The sequence below is a fragment of the Odocoileus virginianus genome, chromosome 22 (genome assembly GCF_023699985.2).
Source record: "Odocoileus virginianus isolate 20LAN1187 ecotype Illinois chromosome 22, Ovbor_1.2, whole genome shotgun sequence".
Taxonomy (NCBI): Eukaryota; Metazoa; Chordata; class Mammalia; order Artiodactyla; family Cervidae; genus Odocoileus; species Odocoileus virginianus.
The window spans coordinates 1,800,180-1,820,227 of NC_069695.1; the positions used below are offsets into that span (position 1 = coordinate 1,800,180).

At 44.4% G+C, this 20,048-nt stretch overlaps 1 long non-coding RNA gene across 1 annotated transcript; it reads right to left on the reverse strand.

The window, feature by feature from the left end:
- Nucleotides 1-8,279: 8,279 nt before the first annotated feature.
- LOC110137172 (uncharacterized) lies at nucleotides 8,280-13,722 on the reverse strand. The gene is made up of 2 exons (XR_002313862.2): nucleotides 13,237-13,722; nucleotides 8,280-8,574 (listed from the first exon to the last, which is right to left on the reverse strand). It is a non-coding gene; the product is annotated as an uncharacterized lncRNA (long non-coding RNA).
- Between the last annotated feature and the right edge of the window lie 6,326 nt (nucleotides 13,723-20,048).

Sequence of the window (20,048 nt, forward strand, 5' to 3'; positions counted from 1 at the left end):
ATGGGGTCGCAAAGAGTCAGACATGACTGAAGCAACTTAGTACGTACGTATGCAATAAGTCACGGGTAATTTTCAATCTAGCATAAAGTCACCAGTACTGAGCTGGACCTAATCAGGAGTTGGCTCCTCTCTGCTGAATTCAGCACCTGAAACGCGACAGCTGTTTCTTTTTAAGGTTTGAGGGAACCTGGCTGACCCTCCTCCACTCAATTTCTCTTTCTCACGGGAACAAATGCCAGCAGAGTTGAGCTCTGGAGATTCCAAGCTTGGTCTTATGGAGTTACCGGAACAGCCCAAGGCAAGGTTGTCTATTGTTAGGCTCAAGCAACGAGAGTGTACTCTAGAACAGATCTGTCCTTTCACACACACTCCAAAGGCGCCATGCTCTGCTGTGTGCTGCCTGGAATCCTTAGGAAGCCTGTCCAAGGAAGGAGTGAAAACTCACACAGTGAGCAATGCTTTGAAGTGGGATCCTTTCATGGTTTCCAGCCCTTTAAGAGTGAAGTCAGTTGAAAACTGGCTTCCATGGGACTTCCCTGGGAGCGCCTTATCAATAGTAGATAACACAGAGTTACTCTGCAGACTTGTTGGTGTTCAGTCCCCCCGCTGTGTCTGACTCTTTGAGGCCCCATGAACTGCGGCACGCCAGGATTCCCTGTCCTTCACCATCTCCCGGAGTTTGCTCAAACTCATGTCCATTGAGTCAGTGATGCCATCTGCAGGCTGAATACTATCTTTAAGCTGGTTTTTCAGGAAAGGCACAATTCCACAGCAAACTTTTCAGGAACACAAGTTTCTGCTCTCATCATATTCTCTCATCTGTCTACCCAGGAGCCCCCTTCACCTTAGAGCCTGTAAGATGGAAGAGCTCTTACACTTGCGGAAGGAGTGTGCCATGCCCTCTCAGACAGAACTGTGTCAGTCCATTCTAAGGGGTAGATGAAAAGATGGGCCAATTGGTTTTCATCTCTCCTGCGGTCAGAGTAAGATGCAATGGCTGAAGTTTGGAGGACAAGCTGTCTGTGTTAGAGACGGGAAGGGCCTTCATCAGAGCAGGAACCCATCTCCCCTCCAGGATGCTGTCTTCCTCTCTTTAGCTGAGACCTCTTGTGCTCCAGGGGGCTCCCCTGGTGGCCCAGACGGTAAAGCGTCTGCCTGCAATGCGAGAGACCCGGGTTCAACCTCTGGGCCAGGAAGATCCCCTGGAGAAGGGAATGGCAACCCACTCCAGTACTCTTGCCTGGAGAATCCCATGGACAGAGGAGCCTGGTGGGCTACAGTCCACGGGGTCACAGAGAGTCGGACACGACTGAGCGACTTCACTTCACTTCACTTCACTTGTGCTTCAGGGTCTGCCCATTTGGTCCGACATCAGCCTCGGGATGTTGAAAACACATGGCGTGTGCAGTCGTCACTGTGGCTTCAGATCCTTAGAGAAAAACTGCTTTCCCACACCTCTTCCCCTGATTTCTTTATAAGAAGTATACTGTCTGATAAAAATAACACGCTTGTAGTAGAAAACTGGGGAAATATGAAAGCACGTAAAGATTATATACAGCTTTACAAACACATACCATACACGTGCCTGAGTGCTCAGTCGTGTCCAACTCTCTGCGACCCCATGGACTGTAGCCCGCCACACTGCTCTGTCTATAGGGTTTCCCTGGTAAGAATGCTGGAGTGAGTTGCCATTTCCTCCTCCAGGGGAATCTTCCTGACCTGGAGATGGGGGATCGAACCCATGTCTCCTGAATTGGCAGGCGGATTCGTCACCACTGCGCCACCTGGGAACCCCTGCAAGTAATAGCAGTTCACTGCAGACAGAAGTGGGCCGGCCCAGGCCAAGTGCTCCTAAAGAATACCACAAGTGGCTCACACGTAGGCTGGTCAGCAGTGTGGTTAGTGCAGGCCGACGACTACATGATGCTTCAAACAAACTGAAGGGGGTTTTCTGCCCTCAAATCATTTCTCTGTAATCCTTGAGTTTCTTTACGTTTATTTGACTTGATATTCTAACAAAGAAGATCAAGTTCTCTGAATTAGCCAGAGAATGGCTGTCAAGCACCTAGAGGGTATACGGTTATATATGCAATAGTTTCTACTGTTACAGTGATTTTTATCATTTTATTTTGGCTGTCATATGGCTTGTGGGATCTTAGTTCCCTGACTAGGGATTGAAGCTGCGCCTTTTGCAGTGAAAGTGTGGAATCCTAACTGCTGTATTGCCAGGGAATTCCCACAGTGACCTTCTTATTGCTTCTATACCAACTACTTTATAATTTATTTTTATGATATTTCAGGGCAGCAGAAAAAACAGCACTTTGCCTGTTTTCTCTGTTCCAGTCTCCTAATCACTTCCTTCTGTGGGATCTACCTAGTCATGTGCAGTTATTGCCCCAAAGCTTATTTTTCTAAACCATAAATTCTTCTTGAACTTATCAAAGTATGAACAGGTATTGCTGATTACTAAAGCATGAAGAAATCGTCATCTGAATTTAATATTGCCAAAATGAGAAAGGGCTACATGTTAAAGACATTTATAAAACAAAGGTTACTTAAGGTATTGCATCTGTACATTTTATTGCAAAATTTAGTCCAGCCTTGATATATGTGTTCTTATGCACAATAATCATGCTTAATGCAATCTTCCTACTATTCATTTTGAATTTCTAGATCCAAGACTCTTTCTTTAGCACAAAGAGAAGGACCCACTCCAGGAAAAATTATATTCTAAATAAGTGCATACAATGCATTAAAACGATGCAAAATTTTATGTAGTTTCTATGATTAATACACATATAAGTGATACTGAATATTGTAGTAGTGAGGCAAAGTAGCAAGTACTGTGCAGAGTCAGCATGCATAACGCTCTAGTGGAGGTGAAAGAGATGGTGAGCAGTGCCTGTTGACATTGGAATTTGAATTTTAGGAAGATTTTTATTCACTTAACACTATTTAGAATGGTGCTCTAATGTTTGTGGCAAAATCAATTTGCTTCTCAAATGAAGGTGAAAGTGTTAGGCGCTCAGTTGTGTCCTTTGCGACCCCGTGGACTGTAGTCCCCAGGCTCCTCTGTCCATGGGATTTCCCAGGTAAGAAGACTGGAGTGGGTTGCCATTTCCTTCTCCAGGGGATCTTCCCAACTCAGGGGTCGAACCCCGGTCTCCCTCATTGCAGACAGATTCTTTACCATATAAGTCCCTTCAAATTAAAAAAATATATATTTTATTTACTTATTTTTAATTATATATTGTCTCTTCCAGGTCTATTGAAACATAATTGACACACAGCATTGTATAAGTTTAAGGGGTTCAGCATAATCATTTGACTTACGTACATCATGAAATGACTACAATAAGCCTAGTGAACATTCATCACCTCATATATTAACAGATACAAAAGAAAAAAATTTCCTTGTAATTAGAGCTCTTAGAATATATGATCTTAACTACTTACTTTCATATATAACATGCAACTGTACTAATTATATTAATCATCATGTATCTTATATCCCTAGTACTTCCTTATTTGTAAGTGGAAGTTTGCACCTTTGGACCAGCTTCAATCAATTCCCCCTGCTTCTCCCTGACCCAATACTTCCAATCTCTTTTTTCATGAGTTTGTTTATGAAGAATAACTGACCTACAACACTATGTTAGTTCCAGGTACATGACATAGTGATTCAATATTTCTATACATTATAAAATGATCACCATGATAAGTCTAGTTACCATATGTCACCATATAAAGACATTATGTTATTGACTATATTTCCCACACTGCACTTTTCATACCTGTGACTCCTTTATTTTGTAACTGGAAATTTGTACCTCTAAATTCCCCTCACAATAGGAGAATTAACTTAAAATTCTAGAATAATCCTGGTACAATAATTCCAAAGACTTTTGAGAAGATACTCTGTATCAGAGAACAGTACCATTCTTTACATTTTTGGAGGTACAGAAAAAAACCGAATATAAATCCATGTCAAACCATGTGGGAGCAATCCGGAGTTGAAGCTGATGCTGTGACTTGCTCCCAGCAAGCTTGAAGCCAACCATACTAGTAGATATATTTCTTCATTTACCGGATTTTTTTTTGAGTGCCTGCTACTGTATTTGACCGAAACATCCAAGGTAAGATAATGTCCCAGCTCTTGATGAGTGTAGCATCTCACGGGGGAAGGAAACATGAACAAGTATAGAGTCTCTGAGACCCGTACAGGCCAGACCAGCAAAGACTGTGCGCAGGAAGTGGGGCCCATTCCACCCGAGAGGTGGGTGGATGAACGAGCTTGAAGGAGCCTGGCGAGGAGTTGTCGGAAACACACAAGAGAAAAAAGTCAGCTAGTTCCCGCTCCCAGCTTGACCTGCGGGTCAGAGGGGCGCTGCGGATGAGCAAACATCCAAACATTCCAGGGCATCAGGGGAAAGGCCAGTTGGAGACACAGCGAGGGCGTTTCTCCACCTGCCTCCGCGCACAGAATGAGCGCCAATGAGAGAAGGCAGCGCCCGCCGGGCAGCGGGCGCGGGGTGAGGCCCGCGCGGCCGGACCCTCCAGGCCTTCGCCGGCCGGGGGTGCCCGCAGCCCTGTGCCAGGTGCTTGCATGAAAGGCTTAGCGACGACCACTCCGACAGAATGTCCGGTCTCACACGTCTCCTGCCCATGGGGTCAGCTGCCTTTTGGTTCACGGATGGGAACGGATGAGGGCTGCTTGCCTTTGGAGAGGCCAGTGAAGGCGCTGAGACGCTGTGTTGTGGTCCCAGCTTACTGCCTGGTTCGGGAGACCCCGAGGACAGATGCGTGCCTCCTCTCCCAAGTTGCATTGTGTTCCTTAAAATGGGTGTGTTCGTCGTGGTTGAAGGGAATTGAGGCAGAGTCTTCAGGACTGCATTGCGGGGAGCTGCATCCATCACGTTTCTAGGCAGCCCTGAAATCCATCTGCCCTCACATCACTCTTCCCAGGAGGAATTAGGTTGTGAGTTTCCAGTAGTCAGCTCTAAAACCCAGCCTTTAGGACTACACCTCACTTCTCTACAACGTCTCCTTTTGTCCGAGCTCCAGAGAGACGTGCAGATGGAGAGAGAGAGAGCTGGACTCTGGCAGTCACTTTGTTCATACCGTACAGGCCATGCCTAGCACGCAGCCTGGGGGTGGAGGGTGGGGGGCAGGAGCTTGGCAGAAATGTGGGGAATGAACAAATCATAGTCATTAGGAACCAGAGAGGAAAACTTCCCGGTGGTAGATATTTGTGTCTAATCTATTTTGCTGTATATCTTTCAGAATGTTCTAATGCTGAAATGATTTTTCATGTTTTAAACACAGTGCTATTGCATGAAACTTTATTATGAGAAAATACAAAATTAAATGGCTAAGCGAGTTGTGCTTTCTGAGTTAAACCCAGCTACAGGGAATTTTTTTATATATTCTTTTCCATTATGGTTTATTACAGGATATTGACTATATCCCTGAGCTATACAGTAGAATCTTGTTGTTTATCCATCCTATATATAATAATTTGTATCTGCTAACCCCAAACTCCCAATTCCCACGCCCCCTTTCCAGTTGGCAACAAGTCTGTTCTCCCTGAGTCGGTTTTGGTTTCATAGATAAGTTCATTTGTGTCATATTTTAGATGCTACATATAAGTGATATCATATGGTATTTGTCTTCTCTGGCTTTTTTCACTTAGTATGATAATCTCAAGGTCTATCCATATTACTGCAAATGGCATTATTTCATTCTTTTTTTATGGCTGAATAGTATTCCACTGTATATGTACCATATCTTCTTTATCCATTCATCTGTCGATGAACATTTAGGTTGCTTCCATGTCTTGGCTATTGTAAACAGTGTTGCCGTGAACACAGGGTGTATCTTTTTGAATTAGAGCTTCCTCCAGATATATACCCAGGAGTGGGGTTTCTGGATCATGCAGTAGCTCTCTTTTTAGTTTTTTGAGGAACCTCCATCCTGTTCCACAGTGGCTGCACCAATTTATATTCTTTACATTCTCACCAACAGGGAAGGAGGGGGCACTTTTTTTTTTAATAGGCTAGAGAGAGGGCCGGAACAGTCAATCTGTGACCTTGTGCATTAATAGTACACCAAGTCCTTAGAAAACACGAAGATTCTTAAATCCCATAACCAAATCGACAGAACAAATAAGACTGTCTAGATTTAAAAAACGTCAATGGACTATGACAGGGTGAATGAAACAGAGTAGATAACCATGGCATGGACACAAGTGCCCACATGGCAAGAGTCACATGTACTGTGTTTTCAAGGCCCAGGACCCCGAGGTGTCACAGGTCAATGCAGCCTCTGGTGTGTGCATCTTAGCGATGAACACTTCTCCTGCCGTGTGCTCCTGGCTCCATACTGAGAGTCCTAGTGAGCAAGACGGGGTTAAATCCGTGCAGGACAGGAAGACCAGCATCCTGCTTTGGGAAATTAAATGGCACTAAAATGTGTTCAGGGCATCCCAGGTGGCTCAGGGTAAAGAATCCGCCTGCCAGCGCAGGAGACAAGGGTTTGATCCCTGGGTCGGGAAGATCCCCTGGGGAAGGGAATGGCAACTCGCTCCAGTATTCTTGCCTGGGAAAGCCCATGGACAGAGGAGCCTGGTGGGCTGCAGTCCATGGGGTTGCGAAAAGAGTCGGACACGACCGAGCGACTAAACAACACAGCAAAACGTGTTGGAGGTGCGCTCAGAGCCCAGGGTGGTGCATCCAACACCCAGTGCCCGCGGCATCTGCAGAAGGAACTCTTAGAGAAAGAAAAGGAGAGACTACGGAGGGAAGGAGAGAAGAAAGTGAAGGTACGCTCAGAGCCCAGGGTGGTGCAACTAACACCCAGTGCCTGCGGTATCTGCAGAAGGAACTCTGAGAGAAAGAAAAGGAGAGACTACGGAGGGAAGGAGAGAAGAAAGTGAAGGTACGCTCAGAGCCCAGGGTGGTGCATCTAACACCCAGTGCCCGCGGTATCTGCAGAAGGAACCCTGAGAGAAAGAAAAGGAGAGACTACGGAGGGAAGGAGAGAAGAAAGTGACGTAGACTGGAGAGGCCAGCCCCAGCCAGCGGTCTCTCCTGTGAACCCTCATGGTTGCAGACAGTGCTGATCCACTCGGATTTGTCCTCCCTAGGAAAGCCCTAAGTTTTCCTCAGTGCCTTTTCTACCGCCCAAACTTCCTTGTTCTAGCCTTATTTTCCCAAGTCCTGGCGTTTTCCCCAACATCTTGATAGGTGAGTCGCTCCCTTGATAACTCCGTGAGAAGAGGTGTTAATGGCTGATCCTAGGGAGACATCAAACTCTTACAGAGCCCATCTACATTTTAATTATGGCCTTAAATGCCTTAACCCGAAAGGAAAAAACAAAAAACCGGCTAAGGTGAGACTCTCAGGCACTACCAGAGGGCCAGTGGGAAAGCTCTCTGGGGCGAAGGTAACAAGTTGCCATGGCCTTTTTTTAAAACCAGCTCATCACAGGGTGGCTGGCATCCACTTGGGTGAGAAGCCAGCTGATACCTAAGTTTTCCAAAACAGAGAGTTGTATATTCTTTGGAAGGTCTCTAGGAAACCATGGTCGCTCACTTCTGGATTTGATTTTCCAACATCAGCAAAGCCAAATGTTTATCCCCAAAGTCCTCCTTTAAAATTTTAACTCATTTCCCTCTGTTTATAGCTCAGTGAAGTTGGAAAACAAGTGGGGAAAACCCATCTTATTAAGCATCCCTTTTACACATGTGAAGATGGTAATTAAGCATCATCCTCTGCGGGTAACCTCAATTTCTCTAGACCTCTCTTAATAAGACCCTGTTTTATTTTGCTTTTAGCACTGTCATAACCTTTCATTGGATTTGCTCTACTCTCTTGCCAGTTTCTCAATGCAAGGGTTTGTGCTTATTTGCTGTTTCACTGGGAAAACCAACAGCCAGACTGCCCACGACCAGTCTGCAGAGCTGCCGTTTCCCTGCAGCACTGTCAGTCACCTCCTAAAAAGAAAATGAAATGAAATCAGTCTTTTTTTTTTTTTAATTGAACCTCACCTAACTCCTCTAGTAAGAAGACAAAAGCAGAGGAAGATGTCTTGTTTAAATTGTCCGCTATTTTGTACATAGTACTTAACAGGCTATCTTGACAGTAATGGATGCTCATAAAGATACTTGGTGCTGAAGAATGGCTATTTCAGCCCAAACCATCTTTCTCCCTTGGTATATTGTCCCTGTTTTCCAACATTCATCTTCAGCCAGCAGACAAAATGTGGACTCTAAGCAAACACAATTTATGCCCGCTCTTTACTCGGAGCTTAATTTGTTGTCACATTTTTGGGTTAGCTTTTGAAAGCCCAGAGATTACATGTTAGGGATGATTTTTCTTGGACGAAAGCCAGTGCTCTTCCGGATGTCAGTTCCAGAGAAATCGAGACTTTTATCTCCTTGCGCAAGGCTTTTATCACCTCATCAAAGGGCAGCTGTCATCCACTCAGATGAGACGCTTCTGAATAGCTAAGTCCTCCCAAGATGGAGCCGTGGCTTCTTTTGAAGGTTCTCTTGAGAAACAGAAACCACAGAAACTGCTTTGGGCAGGAGGTGAAAAAATTAACAGAAATATAATAATGTTGTGTCATTAAAATGATGGTTTTAAGGATCATGGTTTTAGAACTTCAGCCTCCTGGCTGAGCCCCTAACTCTCTTTGCGGGGTGATTCAGGGGTCAAATTCCTGCATATTTACATACAGCCTGAGTCCTGAGAGGCTCTCTTTCACCCTCTAACAGTATTTATGACCCCTAAGCCTTATTCCTTATTTACTTTTTAATACTACATTGTGTTTACTCTAAAAGTAAGATATTCCCAACCACAGCCACAACAGAATAGCCAACTTCAGGAAACTGACTATTAATACCACGATGTTATACAGTTTCTAAGCCATCTTCTAATATTGTCCACTGTCCCAATAACATCTTAGAGAATGCAGGCCAGGATCACAGCTTGTGTTTTGTTGTCACTTAGTCTCTTTTATTTTGGAACGTTTTCCCAATCTCTCTTTGTTGTTCAGGACATTGACATTTTTAAGAATGCAGGTCACTTATTTTATAGACATTTCCTCCAGTGGTCTATGTTGGGTGCTTCCTGAGACTTATATTCAGGTAGATTCTGAGGACTCTTCCATGAAAAGCCAGAAATCACAGACTCTTCCAATGGCGTCTCCAATCTCATCTCAGTTCAGCTCAGTCACTCAGTCATGTCCGACATATCCGACTCATGTCCATGGACTGCAGCACGCCAGGCTTTCCTGTCCATCACCAGCTCCCAGAGCTTGCTCAAACTCATGTCCATCGAGTCAGTGATGCCATCCAACCACCTCATCCTCTGTAATCCCCTTCTCCTCCCACCCTCAATTTTGCCCAGCATTGGGGTCTTTTCAAACAAGTCAGTTCTTTGCATCACATGGCCAAAGTATTGGAGTTTCAGCTTCAGCATCAGTCCTCCCAATGAATATTCAGGACTGATTTCATTTAGGATGGACTGGTTGGATCTCCTTGCAGTCCAAGTGTCTCTCAAGAGTCTTCTCCAACACCATAGTTCAAAAGCATCAATTCTTCAGCACTCAAGTTTTCTTTATAGTCCAACTCTCACATCCATACATGATACTGGAAAAACCATGACTTTGACTAGATGGACCTTGTTGGCAAAGTAATGTCTCTGCTTTTTAATATGCTGTCTAGGTTGGCCATAGCTTTTCTTCCAAGGAGCAAGCATCTTTTAACCTCATGGCTGCAGTCACCATCTGCAGTGATTTTGGAGCCCCAAAAATAAAGTCTGTCACTGTTTCCATTGTTTCCCCATCTACTTGCCATAAAGTGATGAGAACAGATGCCATGATCTTTGTTTCCTGAATGTTTAGTTTTAAGCCAACCTTTTCACTCTCCTGTTTCACTTTCATCAAGAGGCTCTTTAGTTCTTCTCTGCTTTCTGCCATAAGGGTGGTGTCATCTGCATATCTGAGGTTATTGATATTTTTCCCAGCTATCTTGATTCCAGCTCGTGCTTCATCCAGCCCAGCATTTCACATGATGTACTCTGCATATAAGTTAAATAAGCACAGTAACAATATACAGCCTTGACATACTTCTTTCCCAATCTGGAACCAGTCTGTTGTTCCATGTCCACTTCTAACTGTTGCTTCTTGACCTGCATATAGACTTCTCAAGAGGCAGGTCAGGTGGTCTGGTATTCCCATCTCCTGAAGAATTTTGCACAGTTTCTTGTGATCCACACAGTCAAAGGCTTTGGTGTAATCAATAAAGCAAAAATAGATGTTTTTCCGGAACTCTCTTGCTTTTTCAATGATCCAACGGATGTTGACAATTTGATCTCTGGTTCCTCTGCCTTTTCTAAATCAGCTTGAATATCTGGAAGTCCATGGTTCACGTACTGTTGAAGCCTGACTTGGAGAATTTTGAGTCTTACTTTGCTAGTGTGTGAGATGAGTGCAATTGTGTGGTAGTTTGAACATTCTTTGGCATTGCCTTTCTTTGGGATTAGAATGAAAACTGACCTTTTCCAGTCCTGTGGCCACTGCTGAGTTTTCCAAATTTGCTGGCTTATTGAATGAAGAAGTACTTTCACAGAATAATCTTGTAGGATCTGAAATAGCTCAACTTGAATTCCATCACCTCCACTAGCTTTGTTCGTAGTGATGCTTCCTAAGGCCCACTTGACTTCACATTCCAGGATGTCTGGCTCTAGGTGAGTGATCACACCATTGTGATGATCTGGGTCATGAAGATCTTTTCTGTATGGCTCTTCTGTATATTGTTGCCACCTCTTCTTAATATCTTCTGCTTCTGTTAGGTCAATACCATTTCTGTCCTTAATTGTGCCCATCTTTGCATGATATGTTCCCTTGGTATCTCTAATGTTCTTGAAGAGATCTCTAGTCTTTCCCATTCTATTATTTTCCTCTATTTCCTCGCACTGATCACTGAGGAAGGCTTTTTTATCTCTCCTTGCTATTTTTTGGAACTCTGCTTTCAAATGCGTTTATCTTTCTTTTCTCCTTTGCCTTTAGCTTCTCTTCTTTTCTTGGCTATTTGTAAGGCCTCTTCAGACAACCATTTTGCTTTTTTTGCATTTCACTTTCTTGGGGATGGTCTTGATCCCTGCCTCCTGTACAATGTCACAAACTTTTGTCCATGATTCTTCAGGCACTCTGTCTATCAGATCTAATCCCTTGAATCTGTTTGTTACTTCCACTGTATAATCATAAGGGATTTGATTTAGATCATACCTGAATGGTCCAGTGGTTTCCCTATTTTCTTCAACTTAAGTCTGAATTTGGCAATAAGGAGTTCATGGTCTGAGCCACAGTCAGCTCCCAGTCTTGTTTTTGTTGACTGTATAGAGCTTCTCCATCTTTGGCTGCAAAGAATATAATCAATCTGATTTAGGTACTGACCATCTGGTGATGGCCATGTGTAGAGTCTTCTCTTGTGTTGTTCGAAGAGGGTGTTTGCTGTGACCAGTGCGTTCTCTTGGCAAAACTCTGTTAGTCTTTGCCCTGCTTCATTCTGTACTCCAAGGCCAAATTTGCCTGTTATTCCAGGTATCTCTTGACTTCTACTTTTGCATTCCAGTCCCCTACATGAAAAGGACATCTTCTTTGAATGTTAGTTCTAGAAAGTCTTATAGGTCTTCATAGACTTGTTCAACTTTGGCTTCTTCAGCATTACTGGTTGGGGCATAGATTTGGATTACTGTGGATTCTAATCTAGAATGGAATTTATATACTTCACCAACCCTCCACGCCCCACATCCTCAGTACTGGCCCTGGCACTCTCTTTGCCTCCAGCCATTTGCACTTGCTGATACCACCTCTTGGTACCATCTTCCCCTGGATCTTTGCCTGTCTTGCTACCTCACTTCATTCAGGTACATTTAGCCACAAACTGAGTGGTAATCTCAGACTCCAATCCACAGCCTCCTTTCATTGTTTGGAGCCTCCCTTCCTGCCAGACTTCTGAAACCCTGCCTCTCCCTGTCTCCTACCCCTAGGATATATCAATACATGTGTATACAACACTGATTCCTAATTTGCTCTTGGAAAGGATACTAGGGTCTCTTCATTGTCAATTTTGTAGGTGAAGCCTGTATTTAGAGCACTATTAATTTAGGTGAGGGTGACATCTAGTGGGCCAGTGATGACAGTCTTTGAGCTAAAAGTTCTTGATTAACCCCAGAGATCCTGGGAGGAGCATAACAAAAGGTATAAATATAAACATGAAACTAGTGTACTCTGTCACCAAGTGGTGGTAATGATTCACTATCTGTGAATGAAGTGTTCTCACCTTCATTTTTCCCAGCTGCTTAATTGTCCCAACCTCATTCATTCAATAATGTACTTTTCCCCCAGTGATTTAAAATACCACTTTTACTATACACTATATTCCTTTGTGTTTTTGAGTAACAGTATATTTTTGTTATCTGTCCATGTTGATATATAGAGATGGGAAGATTTAAAAAGATGTTTTGTTTTATCTAAGGTGTGATGACTATGGCCCCACTTTCCGTTCCTGCTGACTCCTCTTTTTTTTTTTCTTCAATAAAACCCCCTCATGACGTGTGCCCTGTTTTCACTTTCTCTCATTCCATTTCCCCCTGAGCCCCATCAATCAGGCCTTTGCACCCAACAGGTCACCAATGATGCCGGCTCTGGTTTGTCCAGCATTGTCCGGGACAAACCTGTTGACCTGGCTTAGTGATTATGAACTGAGTTCCCTTTCACTCTCAAACGTGTTCTGGTTTGAGTGATAAATTATCATCTTCCTACTGCGACGACTAACGCAGTCCACTCTGCCCTGACTCACCCGTGGTTAACACTTTCTCTAATGGCCTGTGTTATCTGTGCTTTCTCTGTCTTTCCTAAGGGCGGGAAGAGTCTCTCATGAGGCCACAGCTCAGTGATTAATTTCATAAAACTTCCCCAGAAGCAATACTTTTATCTCATCTACTGTCCCTATTGCAGTTTTGTCTGTTGACCTAATAATTTCCCATATAGCATTTCTGTCTTCCCACCCACACCCCTAGGTCTGAGGCCAGACACTGAATTTACTTGTCTAACCCAGAATATTTCTTTGTCTTTTATAGCATTGACGCTTTTAGTCTTCCCCTACTTTTCCCCAGAACATTCTGCCTCTCCTGTGACTCACAGTCACCCTTTGATCACAGAGCTCACCACCTCAGCGGGGGCTGAAGAGAAACCGACGGCCACCTTCCCTTCTTAGTCTTCCCAGAGAACCGGGGTCCAGGGTCCCTGCAGGAATCCGGGCAGCGGGGTGGGCGACAGAGAAGGAAGGCTGGGCGCTGCTGATGCGCTGACTCTGGGGCCCTACTCTTTCCCTGCCCATGCCACCTTGCTTTGTTCTAGAAAGCCCTTGGCGTGGCCCCGGGCTGTCCTCAACTCTTGGCCAGAGGGATAGACGCGGTGGGTTCCGGAGGTCTGACGGGAGCCTCCTCAAAGCCTTGCCGTCACAAAAGGCGTCACGGCGTCAGAAAAGGCGTCACGGCGCCAGAAAAGGCGTCACGGCGCCAGAAAAGGCGTCACGGCGTCACAAAAGGCGTCACGGCGTCAGGAAAGCCATCATGGGGGCTCGCTCCATCGGCTGTCCCTTTTTCCCTCCCTCCGGCCCTTCCCCAGCCGCCCGGGCTTCTCCGGTCACTATCCTCCTCCGCGTCACCCAAAGTCATTCCAGGTGCCTCCAGGAACACAGGGACCACCTGTTGAGAAACATGGCTCTTAGGAGCTGCCGGCCCCTCTCTCTTCAAGACCTCCCTGGACTGCTGTTTCCCAAGTCAGACTCAGGAACCTTGGACCAAATGGCACGATGCTGTTTCCTCAACTTCATTCTCACACCAGGGCCCCAAACTATCCGTGCCCCATTCAGATAAGAGAAATACCCCCGGCAACCGGGCTTCCCAGGGAGCCCCGGTAAGTCGCTGGTAAGTCCCTCACTGCTGTACTTGGCCTCATGGAAGAAATGTTGGCAAGGGTCTCCATCCGTGAACTGCTCCCAGCGTGGCTCCCGCTCAGCTTAGCTTGTTTGGAGCAAGGCTTATGGGGTCTGCTTCAGCTTCTGCCTATCCGACCGTTCCCAGGAGTCCCCACCTATACTCCTGGGCTATCCCCACGCCCCGTCCCTGCCTCCCATTGACTCTTTTCTGGCTTGACTCCTGCCTTCTCAGATGAACGCTTGCTGATTCCCCACTCACCAGAGCCCTCAGGACCTCCGGACCCCCGACCAACCCACCCACTTGTTTTTCATTTTGGGGGGCTGCACCCAGCACAGCTTGTGGGAGTTTAGTCCTCCAAGCAGGAGTCAAACCCAGGGCATTAGACAGTGAGAGCATGGAACCTTAACCACTGGACTGCCAGGGAATTCCTGCATTTCTTTTCTAAATATTAATTGACAAGAGACGGACACAGCTAAAACCACTTTAGCTCGGCAGGGAGAGGCCCCTGCCTTGCCCTGACGAGTCGCTGCCCCCTGGAGCCCTGACTCAGCAGAAGGTTTCACCACAGAGAGCCGGGAAAGACTGAAAGAAGATGTTTCCAGGAACCATCCTCTCTTCATCAAAATCCCAAGGCTCTGTCGTGACTAGGAAACCTTTGTCTTCTGCCAGAGCACATGCTCTGGCCATGGCTTTGTTCTATGCAACACTAGGCCTCGGGCTAAGGAAAGCATGCCACTTCCCCGCCCAGGGGGTCCCTCCATCAGGAGCAAACGATTTGCTGCTCACCAGATGAAACATGGACTTTTCTCTTTTGAAGGTTTGAGAAAAATCAAAGAAAGAGAGAAATTAATGGATCAAAGAGCTTGGGCAACAAACTGAGCAAAGACCTGAACTTTCCAAAAGCATGTTTAAACATTTTGTCTAAAACAAAAAAATCTTCCCAAAGTTTATAAATTGTGCCCAGCTATCAGATCCTGCTTTAACCTGAGAGAAGTACTTCTAGCCTTGTGACTGAGTTTGTGTGCCTGTGGTCAAATGGATTTGGAGTGGAAACTTTTTTTTTTTTGTCATCTGGCTTATTGTTGTTCCTTTCCAAGGCCACACTATTTGTCTAGGCCATGGGATTACTCAACCAATCAAATATTTATTGAGTAACTAGACAACCATTGGAAAACTTGGACTATATTGTGTTTCCTACTATCTACTTTCAAGTCTTGAGGCAATTGAGATCGCCAATGCTGGTCTTTTGGAGCTTAGAAAAGAGTCACTTGGTCAAAAAAGGAGGGAAACATATACACAGAAGGAAATACACTCCTGTGACATTTGGCAAATAAAATATCCATACATTCAGTTGCCCTATTCCTGTATCTATTTATGAATGTTTCTTTTCATTTTAGCTGTAGTATGTTAACCATGCCAATGACATCCACTTGAAACTGGGTATTAAATTTTGGTCTCCTTAATTTACCATAGGAGCAGGTCCTTAAAGACATTCAGTCAGTTCAGTCACTTAGTCGTGTCCGACTCTTTGTGATCCCGTGGACTGCAGCATGCCAGGCTTCCCTGTCCATCACCAACTCCTAGAACTTGCTCAAACTCTTGTCCATCGAGTTGGTGATGCCATCCAACCATCTCATCCTCTGTCATCCTCTTCTCCTCCCGCCTTCAGTCTTTTCCAGCATCGGGGTCTTTTCCAGTGAGTTCTTTGCATCACGTGACCAAAGTATTGCAGCTTCAGCTTCAGCATCAGACCTTCCAATGAATATTCAGGACTGATTTCCTTTAGAACTGGCTGGTTTGATCTCCATGCAGTCCAAGGGACTCTCAAGAGTTTTCTTCAGCACCACAGTTGAAAAGCATCAATTCCTCAGCACTCAGCTTTCTTTATAGTCCAACTCTCACATCTATATATAAATAATAATATATGTGTGTTGGGAGAAAAGGATATACACACATATCTCTATTATATGGGTGTGGAGAGAGTCACTCAAGCTATTTACCAATCTTTCTGGGGACATGTGGAGATTTCACTTCTCTGTGCACTTGAAGTTAGGGTTGGCCATCTGAGTGGCCAATTAAACACAAAAATTGGTACATAGAAGTGGGCTGCTGCTATAGCAAAGATCGAAAACAAATGACGTAAGGGCCAGGAGGTGGGTTGCAAGGACACTGGACCTGCAGTAAACTGCAGTGTAGATTTTACTTTTTTTAATTTTTATTAAAATTATTTTAAATATAATTTTAAAGGTTACTCTCCATTTACAGTTATTACAAAATGTTGACTGTATTCTCCATGCCATACACTATATCCCTGAGCCAATCATAGGCCCAGCAATCACCTCCTTACAGGATACCACAGATGCCTCATGCTCTCAGTCTGGTAACATCTTTTTCTTACCTTCTTGACAGTTGTACTATACCAATATACAACAGTATATTCAATTTTTTTTTAAACCCACCTATCCTAAGATAGTAAACAATATTTCTAACATATGAGAGAAGACTTGGCTTTTTTAAATAGGAAAAGGAGAGCTGTGCTGAAATATTTGGTGAGAATTAAATTACTGCTGTTGAACACCGCATCAGCTCCTGGCATGGGTTATGCAGGTACTGTTGCTTGATAACAACCAGTTACATGCTCACCTAGGAAAGAAGCCTTTTCCAGACTCTTTAGGGATGGGTGACGTGGTCCACAGGCTCTACAGTGTGTGTGGTTTTACAAAAGATAAAACAGTCTTCAAATCAATCCTGGACTCCTGCAACGTTCAAGGACATAACATTTATTTTAATTCTCTGAGAGTTAATGTGTGAGAAGTGAAGATAATCGAGTTGAGGATTGTTGCTTTCTGATGATCTAATTTGCTTTGGGAATAGGGCTTACACATTGTAGAGAAACGGAGAATGAACAGATTTCCTTCAAATCCCAGATGTGCAAGGCAGACTTGGTAAGTGTTGAAATGCAACTGGGTAGTGATGGGATTCCTCAACAAATGCCAGAAACGGTGCATCCTCATCGTCTTCTCTTCTGTTAATATTGTCTCTTCAACTTGGAATGTTCTTTTTTTCTCCAACTGCCAAAAATCCCTCTTGTTTTTCCAGGTCTAGTTAAAATGCTAATCCTTCCTGAAACATTTGATAGAGGCAATAATGATAATGTAATAGATTACATTTTTAGTTAGAAGTACTAGTTACAAAATATTTAGGCTTTGCCAGACACTGGGTTAATTAATGTTTCGGGTGATTATCTCACTTCTTATTGTATGCTTATGTTTTGAAACTGTTCTTCTCCGAATTAGTCATTCATTGGCTTAGAATTCTATGATTACAGAAATGCTCCATCTTGTCTTTGCAGCATTTATACCTGGGTTTGATTCCCAACTCAAAAACTCACTAGACTAGCTGTGTGATCTTGAACAAGTTATTTAACTTTTCTAAACCTACATGTTAAGGATTAAAAGAACTGAAATGTTGTGAGTATAGCTGTGGTCCTGGGGTGGTCCATCTTTTACAAGCCAGGACGCCCTTTGCCTCCCTCTTATGCCAAAGCCCATGTAATCTTGGGTCTTGGCTTACTCTTTTATTTTGGTAGAATACATCCTCCAGATGCTCTTCGAGAAAGTAAACATGAGCCAGAAGGCTGTGTTTGTGAGGCCTCAGTTTGTGTCTGCAGTTTTATTTGACTGCTTCTTTGAGGTGCCTGGTGTCTCCTCTTCCTGACCTTTTCCAGGTTCATCTACATTAATCAGCTTGTTTCTAGGTTTTCCCCTCTGCCAAAGGAGGTCCTAATGGTGTTTGGTTTCCCAAGTCAGTTCCTATTTAGTTCCAGCACAGTTCCCTGGGCTTTCCCGCCTTCTGAGATTGTGTCATCTTCTCTTCACAGTCTCTGCTTTTGTGAGGTTATGCTTCTCTTTAAGTTCATCTATCATAATGCAGTTCTGTTTGGATTTTAACAGGAACACAGATGCCCACAAGTATTCAGCCCACTACGTTTGATCAGACATGGGAGCTTGTTATTTTAGCATGAGGCTTTAGAGGGACAGCTAGAGCTCGAGAAGGTCATACTTCTTTTACAGAAAGGCTGGAATATAGAAAGAGAAGTTGGGGAGGGGAAGCAGGGCCTCTCATTTGGGACAAGTTGATGTTGAAGTGCCTCAAGGACATTGAAATAGTGATTTCTTGGAGACCTTTGGCTAGAAGAGCCTGGAGCTTAGGAGATAAGTCTGGGTTAGATAAGGATATCTGTAAGCTGTCAGTAGGGAGGAGACAGAGGGCAAAGTGTGAAGAGAGCAAAGAATGGAGGGCAGAGAATCAGTAAAACAGCAGATAAAAGGGAGCATTTTGTAAAGACTAGATCATGACTCAGGATTTTGTTTTGCTACTTTCCAGTTTCTGGGATTAAAAACATACATTTTAAAGCAGAGTTTCAAACTCTCCTCATTTTTCAAATAGACTATTTTTTTGGAGCAATTTTGGGTTCACAGCAAAATTGAGCAAAAAAGTACAGAGAGTTCTTCCCATAATCCCCCGCCCCCCCCCCCCCCCAACCTCGCCATGTCAACATCCCCTTCTGGAGAGCAACGTTTATGAGAACCAACGAACTTCACTGACTCATCTGTATCATTCATTTCCAACCAAAGTCCCATTGTTTGTTGTATTTAGTGTTCACTCTTGGTGTACATTCTATGTACACGCTGTGGGTCTTGACAAATATATACTGAAGTGTACCTGCCATTATGGTATCATACGGAATAGTCCCACTGCTCTGAGATTCCTCTGGGTTCCGTTCTTTTTAGGGAGTTATGCAACTTGCCCTGAACTCTGGCACTCCTTTCTGAGTCTTAGCCTCCATAAGACCAGAACAGTGAAATAATGAGGATAAAAAAAGGCCAAAAGAGATGGAGGGTTGCTCCCCAAACTGTGCATTATCTTAAAAGGCCTGAATGATTTATAGCCCTTCACTGAGAACTGTCTTCCTCCTTATGCACCCACAGACTGCAGACAGGCCAGAACCAGCCACCATACCATAGAAATGGGTCTTCCTAGCTCGTGATCCAGTAAAGGCTGACAGGAAGCCAAACGCACTTGACTACATTAACACATCAGTTACCAGGGAAAGACACACATACACATACTACCTTCAAATGTTGTCTATGAAACATCCTTCGAGGGGAAAAAAATAAAAGCTAATCACTTAAAGGGGAAGATTTGCTTCTAACTGTCACAACAATGTTTCCATAAAACATTGCCATGGCATGGCCCCTTTGAAAGGAATTAGAAGAATACAACTCTCAGCTAATCACGTGCATTTTCCTGTGTGCTGTGGTAAGTCACTTAGTCCTGTCCGACTCTGAGATCCTATGGACCGTAGCCCACCAGGTTCCTCTGTCCATGGGATTCTCCAGGCAAGAATACTGGAGTGCGTTACCATGCTCTCCTCCAGGGGATCTTCCTGACCCAAGGATCGAACCCGCACCTCTTATGTCTCCCTCATTGGCAGGCAGGTTCTTTACCACTAGCGCCACCTGGGAAGCGCTAGAGTTGCCCTGATCAGGTTGAAACAGTCCTCAGGAGAGAGCTTTGCATCTGCTCAGGTGTGCGGGCAGGTATTTGGTTAAAACCTCATTGTTCTGTGCTCTGAAATAAGACAGAGATAAGCTTGGCCTGAAAACATTTAAGGGCAAGTGTTAAGGATCATCCACCGAGATGATGAGAAGATCACTGTGGGGCCTTGTAGACTGATTTTGAGTGAAATTACACCCAATGTATCTTTTGGTTCTGTTAGGACAGTGGTTTGCCATCTTGGTTGATCATTAGAATCACCTGGGGAACGTCTACCATGAGTGATTCCCAGGTGTCATGGGTGAAGTTCCGTTTTAATTGGAATGATCGCCCGGTCATCCGTCTGTCGGGGCATCTGTCTATCTATTCCCCAAAAGAGAGGTTCCTTTTGGGGAATCTACATGCTTACTGTGTTGAGACCTTGTGTATGACTTAGCTTTGCTGTGCCCCCAAGAGCTGAAGGAGCCCCATTTAGAT